Here is a 7,661-nt window from a genome sequence, read left to right as displayed (position 1 = left end):
AAAAAAAAAAAAAAAAGACCTTTGACCCTGAAGCCGTATACAAAAAGTAAATCAAATTGAATCATAGACCTAAATGTTAGACCTAAAACTACAAAATTTCTAGGGAAAAGAAACCAGAAAATCTTGAGTTAGACAAAGATTTCTTAGATATTACACAATCCATAGCACAATCTGTAAAAGAAAAAAAAGATAAATTGTATCCAAACTAAAAACTTTTGCTCCTCAAAAGACACCAATAAGAAAATAAAAAGCCACAAACTAGGAGAAATTAAATATAAAATACATGTCTGGTAAGGGACTTGATGCAGAATATATAAAGAACTCCTATAATCCAATAATAAGAGAATAAACTGTATGCTAAGACAGCCCTTGAATTAACATCACCTGTTGTTGTGTGCTGCCGAGTCAATTCCAACTCATAATGACCCTATAAGACAGGGTAGAACTGCCCCATATGGTTTCCAAGGAGTGACTGGTGGATTTGAACTGCCAACCTTTTGGTTAGCCACCTGAGCTCTTAACCAGTGTGCCACCAGGGCTCCATCATCACCTAGGATCTCTAAGTATGAAGACAGGTGCTTTTCATTAACAACTGAAACAGATCAGGTCCTCTGCTACCTCAAAATAAAGCAGTGGTTAAGAGCTTGGCTGCTCACCAAAAGGTCAGCAGTTGGAACCCTCCAGCCTCTCGTTGGAAACCCTGTGGGGCAGTTCCACTCCGTCCTATAGGGTCGCTATGAGTTGGAATTGACTTGACAGCAACCAAAAAAAAAAAAAAACCCAAAGCCGTTGAGTCTATTCCAACTCATAGCGACCCTAAAGGACGGAGTAGAACTGCCCCATAGGGTTTCCAAGGAGCGCCTGGTGGATTTGAACTGCCCACGGCAACAGGTTTGGTTTTTTTGTATAGTACGGGTCAACCTAAAGAATACATCTCCCTTACATAAAGCTACTCTCTGTTAAAAGTTAAGGGGGAAAAGTAGGGAGTGTTCGAAAAAGGAAAAGGCAAAGGAGCAACACTATTCCATCTGAATATAGACCTCCAAATCCTTTTCGTAACTAGGTAGAGTATTAAAGTGTTGCTGTGATGCTGCAAGCTATGCCGCCATATTTCAAATACCAGCAGGATCACCCATGGTGGACAGTATTCAGCAGAGTTTCCAGACTAAGACAGACTAGGAAGAAGGATTTGGCAATCTACTTCTTAAAAAAATTGGCCAGTAAAAGCCTTATGAATAGCAGCAGAACATTGTCTGGTATAGTGCCAGAAGATGAGCCTCTCAGGTTGGAAGGCATTCAAAATATAACTGAAGAAGAGCTGCCTCCTCAAAGTAAAGTTGGCCTTAATGACATGAATGGAGTCAAGCTTTCAGGACCTTAATTGCTGATGTGGCAAGACTCAAAATGAGAACAGCTGCAAACATCCATTAATAATCAAAATGTAGAATGTACGAAGTATGAATCTAGGAAATTAAGGTCCCAGACAGAGCAGAAGAAAAATGTAGAACAAAATTCAAATTCACAAAACGAAGACCAGACTTAACACAAGTGAGTATTAGCCCAAGAGGCAAAAAGGGCCCCATAAACCAGAGACTTCATCAGCCTGAGACCAGAAGAACTAGATGGTGCCCAGCTACCACAATGACTGCCCTGACAGGGAATACAACAGAAAGTCCCTGATGGAGCAGGAGAAAAGTGGGGTGCAGAACTCAAATTCTAGTGAAAAGACCAGACTTAATGGTTTGATTGAGACTGGAGGGACCCTGGAAGGCATGGCCCCCGGACTCTCTGTTAGCCCAAAACTAAAACCATTCCTGAGGCCAATTCTTCAGACAAAGATCAGACTGGACTATGGGACATAAAATGATACTCATGAAGAGTGTGATTCTTAGCTCAAGCAGCTACATGAGATTAAATGAGCAGCTCTCGTCTGGAGGTGAGATGAGAAGGCAGAGAGGGTCAGGAGCTTGTTGAATGGACACGGGAAATCCGGGGTGGAAAGGAGGAGTGTGCTGTCACAGTATAGGGAGAGCAACTAGGGTCACATAACAATGTGTGTATAAATTTCTGTACGAGAGGCTAACTTGAATTGTAAACTTTCACTTGAAGCACAACAATAAAAAAAAGTTTTTAAAAAAAGACCAGACTTAATGGTCTGACAAAGACAGGAGGAGCCCCCGAGCCTATGGCCCCCGGACACCCTGCTAATTCAGAAGTGAAGCCACTCCCGAAGTACATCTTTCAGCCAAAGATTTGACAGGCCTATAAAACAAACAATAACACACATGACTCAGTTCAATCAAGTCTACGTGACCAAATGGGCAACACCTGCCCAAAAGCAAAGACGAGAAGGCAGGAAGGGACAGGAAAACTGGACGAATGGACACGGGGAACCCAGAGTGGAAAGGGAAACGGGGAGAGTGCTGACCCATTGTGGGGATTGCAACCAATGTCACAAAATAACGTGTGTATAAATTTTTGAATGAGAAACTAATTTGTGCTGTAAATGTTCACCTAAAACACAATAAATTTTTTTTTAAAAAAAGGCATATAAAAATGCATGACCTTAAACAGTTAAAAAAAAAAAAAGGAAATGGAACGCATAAAGATCGAGGATATCCTAGGCATTAGTGAGCTGAAATGGAGTGGTATTGGCCATTTTGAATCAGATGATCATATGGTCTACTGTGCTGGGAATGACAAATTGAAGAGGAATGGTGTCACATTCATCACCGAAAAGAACATTTCAAGATCTACTCTGACGTACAGCGCTGTCAGTGATAGGCTAATATCCATATGCCTACAAGGAAGACCAGTTAATACAACTATTATTCAAATTCATAAGGCCGCTTTAGTGGGAACCAACTCCACGGCACCCAACAACAAAAGTGTATTCATATTACTGTCTTCCCTGATGAGAACAGCACATTAGAACTGCCAACCACCCCTCCCTTGCGACTTAGTAGAAGCATAGCAGGGAGACCCTAAAACCACCTGTACCCAACTGACCATGGTCTGTGCAGTAAGTTTCTCAGACATGAATGCTGCGCAAAACAGCCCCTCACACCCTCGTAAGAAAACACAGCCTGCTAGAACCTAAGTTAACGTTCAAAAACATATTCCTCCCACATTTCTTCCAGAGATGATAAAAGAAGTTACCCGTACCTTCAGTTCGTCAGCTGGATCTCTGCAGGGACGGAATGCCTTCACAGTAGACGATTTGGCCTTGGGCCCTGGTCTGAGAGGAGGACCACACCTGAGGCCAATAAGTGAGCCCGACCCAACTAAGGGGGATCAGCTGGGGGCCAATGCTGATGAGCCTCAGGAGACCTGTAGGCAGACCAATGAGAGCCTGGGAAGCGGAGCTTCACGGGATCTTCCCAGAAGAGTGAAAACTCCTGGGGGAGGGGCAACCAGGACCAAAGGTTACCTCATTCATTGCAAAAGGGTTCCGCGCCCCACAATCTGCCATTTTTAGTTATTTACCAAATTCCTTTTGTCAAAAACTACTAGAAAATGCAGCACTTTATGTTTTAAAACGGGACATTTTGAAGAGGGGTGTAGGGCTGTATGTACTGAAATAGGAGTGTGATAATCCTATGAATGATAATCAAAAGTTATGCCTCTCCAAAAACCAGGTGAAAGGGGAAAATAGACATGCTTTGGATGCCTTCCGGAATGCCAGTATGATGAAGTCCTGTTGTATTGTTTTTATTTTTTTGGATTTTTTGTTGTTGTTCTTTAAGTGAAAGTTTACGATTCAAGTTAGTCTCTCATATGAAAATTTATACATACTGTTGTTTTTAGATATGTATGCCCATGTACAATTGTTTTTTTCAACTTTTGTGAATTTTTGTTTTTGTTGGGAGATGGGTTGGGTATACCCTCCAGGGAATGTCCATCGTCCATTCTAATCTTCCTGGGAGGGTTTTTGGAAATTTTTCTTCTTCTTGGAGCTCCTGCTCTTGTGCTAGCAGCCTCTTGGGTCCACTGCTGACTTGCTCGTTCTTGGAGGAGTTTCTTCTTCTTTGGGACGCCCCTGCTGTTAGCCACGTTGGCAGGATCATTAGCTGGGTCCTCTTTGGGGAAAGGTTTTTTCCTCTTGGGGAAACTTGTGCTGAAACAGCCGTCTCTTCGAGATCACTACTAACCAACTCCTCCTTGAAAAAGGACTTCTTTTTCTTGGGCTTGAGGAGAACAGAACTAGACGGGTCTCCCATTCCATTTTCCCGTGGAGCCTCCTGGGGCCTTTGCTTTTTCTTCCTTTTCGGTTTTTCAGGGTCCCCTCAGACCCCGCAGGAGCACTACTGCTGTCTTCCAGAGGCCTGAGGGCAATCACAGCCAGTTGTTTTTGTTCCTCCATCAAGCGTTTCTTCTTGTTTCTCCAACTTCCTAGCAATGGCGACCGCCGCTTCCTCTGCCTGGCCAGAGAAAAGCGCTGAAAGGATTGAAAGACCCGTCTCTGCAGGCCTCCTGCCTGGCCTCATTGGTACAATTATTTTTAATAACAAATTTATGGATACATAATTCACATGCCATAAAATTCACCCCTTCATGTGTACAATTCTGTTCTTAGTGCATTCACAAAGTTGTACAACCATCACCACTAATCCCAGAACATTTTTATCACTCCAAAAGGAAACCCATAGCCATTAGCAGTCACTCCCCACTTCCCCTTCCCCAGCCACCCAGCCTCTGGCAACCATGAATCTACTTTCTGTTTCTATGGACTTGCCTGTTCTAGACATTTCATACAAATGGCATCATACATCATGTGGCATTTTGTGACTGGCTTCTTTCACTTAGCAGGCTTTTGAGATTCAGTCCTGTTGTAGCACGTACTAGTACTTTATTCCTATTTAATTGCTGAATAATATTCCATTGTATGGATACACATTTTGTTTATCTAGTCATCAGGTGATGGGCATGTTTGTTGTTTACGTTTTTTTTGACCCTTATGAATAATGTTGCTATGAACATTTGTGTGAGGTTTTTGTGTGAATTCTCTTGCATCTATACCAAGGAGTGGAATTTCTGGGTCATATGGTAACTTTATGTTACACTTCTTGAGGAAGTATCAAACTACAGTGAAACCTGTGAAAGCCAATCTCGACAGGGCTGCCTTGTTTTTCAGGGTCTCGCAAGTTTTCTGCCTTTAACAGGGTACAGTCTTACCACTTTTCTCTCACTATTAGTGGAAAATATTTTAGTTTTCCTTATCTGACAGGTTTCCATCTTACACAGGTTCTAGCTTTCACAGGTACCAGGAGGGTCACCTATGGTGGATAGGTTTCAACAGAGCTTCCAGACTAAGACAGACTAGGAAGAAATGCCTAGCAATCTACTTCTGAAAGTCAGCCAATGAAAACCTTGTGGATAACAACAGAACATTGTCCAATACTGTGCTGGAAGATGAGCCCCTCAGATCAAAGGCACTCAAAATACAACCAGGGAAGAGCTGCCTCCTCAAAGTAGAATCGACTGTAATGACTTTACACCTCAAAGTAGAGTCATGTGGAGTAAAGCCTTTGAGACCTTCATTCGCTGATGTGGCACAACTCAAAATGAGATGTAACAGCTACAAACATCCACTAGTAATCAGAATGTGGAATGTGTGACATATAAATCAAGGAAAATTGGAAGTCATCAAAAATGAAATGGACTGGTATTTGCCATTTTGAATCCAACAATCATATGGTCTACTATGCTGGGAACAAATTGAAGAGGTCACATTCATTGTTAAGAAGAACATTTTGAGATCTATCCTAAAGTACAATGTGGTCAGTAATAGGTTAATATGCCTACAAGGAAGACCAGTTAATACGACTATTAAATTTACATACCAAGCACAAATGCCAAGGATGAAGAAATTGAAGATTTTTACAACCTGCTGCAGTCTGAAATTGATCAAACATGTAATCAAGATGCATTGATAATTATTGGTGATTGAAATGCAAAAGTTGGAAACAAAGGGGGAGGATCAGTAGTAGGAAACTACTACCCTGGTGATAGAAATGACACTGGAGATCGCATGACTGAATTCTACAAGACCAACAATGTATTCATTGGAAATACATTGTTTTTTTCCAACAACACGTGGACCTCATTGGATGGATTACACAGGAATCAAATTGATTACATCTGTAGAAAGAGATGATGGAGAAACTCATTATCATCAGTCAAGAAAAAGTCAGGGGCCCACTGCAGAAAGACCATCAATCGCTCATGTGCAAGTTCAAGTTAAAGCTTAGGCAAATCTACAAGAGGCAAAGTATGGTCTTGAATATATCCCACCTAAATTTAGAGACCAACTCAAGAATAGATTTGACACACTGAACACCAATGACCAAAGACCAGAAGAGTTGTGGGAAGACATGAAGGACATCATACATGAAGAAAGTGAAAGGTCATTTAAAAGACAGAAAAGAAGGAAAAGACCAAAATGGATGTCAGAAGACTCTGAAACTTGCTCTTAAGCCAGAGTAGCTAAAGCAAATGGAAGAAATGATAAAGTAAAAGAGCGGCATAGAATACGTCTAAGGGTGGCTCAAGAAGACATGGTAAAGTATTATGATAAAATGTGGAAACACCTGGAGTTAAAAAACAAAATGGAAGAACATGATCACCATTTCTCAGGCTGGAAGAACTGAAGAGAAATTTGAAGCCACGAGTTGCATTACTGAAGAATTTTATGGGCAAAAAATTGAATGACACAGAAGCATAAAAAGAAGATGGAAGGCGGAACATGGCGCTATAGACAGAAGCACCAGACCATCCCTCCACAGCAAAGACAGGAAAAACTAACTAAAACAGAGACAAACGTCAATCCTGGAACGCTAAGTGTCAAATGAAGAGATAAAGAACTCAACCAAGCACCAAATGGTATAAGAAACTGACAGAGAAGAGAGAGCAAGGAGAGTTATGAGCAGAGGTCCCCATCAGCTAATGCAGCACGGATCCACCATCTTGGACTCCTGCTGGAGATCAGCGGACAGGAAGTATGAGAAAGTAGATTCATGGAGCTCCCAGCAGGGGACAGAGCACCTGGTAAGCAGTGAGACATGCTTTACCACCCCACACCCTGCCTCCCCCTGCTTGACCTTAGCCACTTCCTGGCTGGCCAGTCTGCTGCTTTCCGGTGGGCAAATTCCCAGCTTCCTAGAGAGCTGATCCACCACTCCCCAGCAGGCCGTGACCAAGGCATGGGCGGCACCAGTTCTGTGCTGTGCGAATTCACACCACCCACACCAGCCGGCTTCTTCAGTGCCATTTCTTTGTTGCTGGTATTGCTTTTTTTGGCCTCTTTTGGTTTCTTCCCTGCTTCTCATCTCCTCCCGCTCCTTTCTCTTGAACGCCTGACTCCGTGTGTCTTTGCTTCTTCTTGACAGGCTGTGAAGCGCTGCTTAGCTGGGGAACTGCTTCCCTGGTGCATTTCTCCAGTCTGCATGGCCACGCTGCTGGGATCCCTGGGAGCTTTTTTGTTTATTTGTTTTCCCTTTCTTGTTTCCTTTTTTTTTTCTTCATTTTTCAGTTTCTTGTCTCTTTCTACTTACCTTCTTTTACTGTCTCCTGATTCCCTGGTGCTGTGTATCATCTCCACCCCTTATAGCCAGGCTATACTGCACGGCTTGGGAGCTGCTCCCTGGTCTGTGCAGCCATGC

The 7,661-nt window shown here is 42.6% G+C and overlaps 1 pseudogene; it reads right to left on the bottom strand.

The window, feature by feature from the left end:
• Positions 1-2,919: 2,919 nt before the first annotated feature.
• LOC101355978 (nucleolar protein 56 pseudogene) lies at positions 2,920-4,533 on the bottom strand (annotated as a pseudogene).
• Positions 4,534-7,661: the final 3,128 nt, after the last annotated feature.

The sequence above is a fragment of the Trichechus manatus genome, unplaced genomic scaffold (assembly GCF_000243295.1).
Source record: "Trichechus manatus latirostris isolate Lorelei unplaced genomic scaffold, TriManLat1.0 scaffold00092, whole genome shotgun sequence".
Lineage (NCBI taxonomy): Eukaryota > Metazoa > Chordata > Mammalia > Sirenia > Trichechidae > Trichechus > Trichechus manatus.
This window is presented reverse-complemented; position numbering and strand designations above follow the sequence as displayed.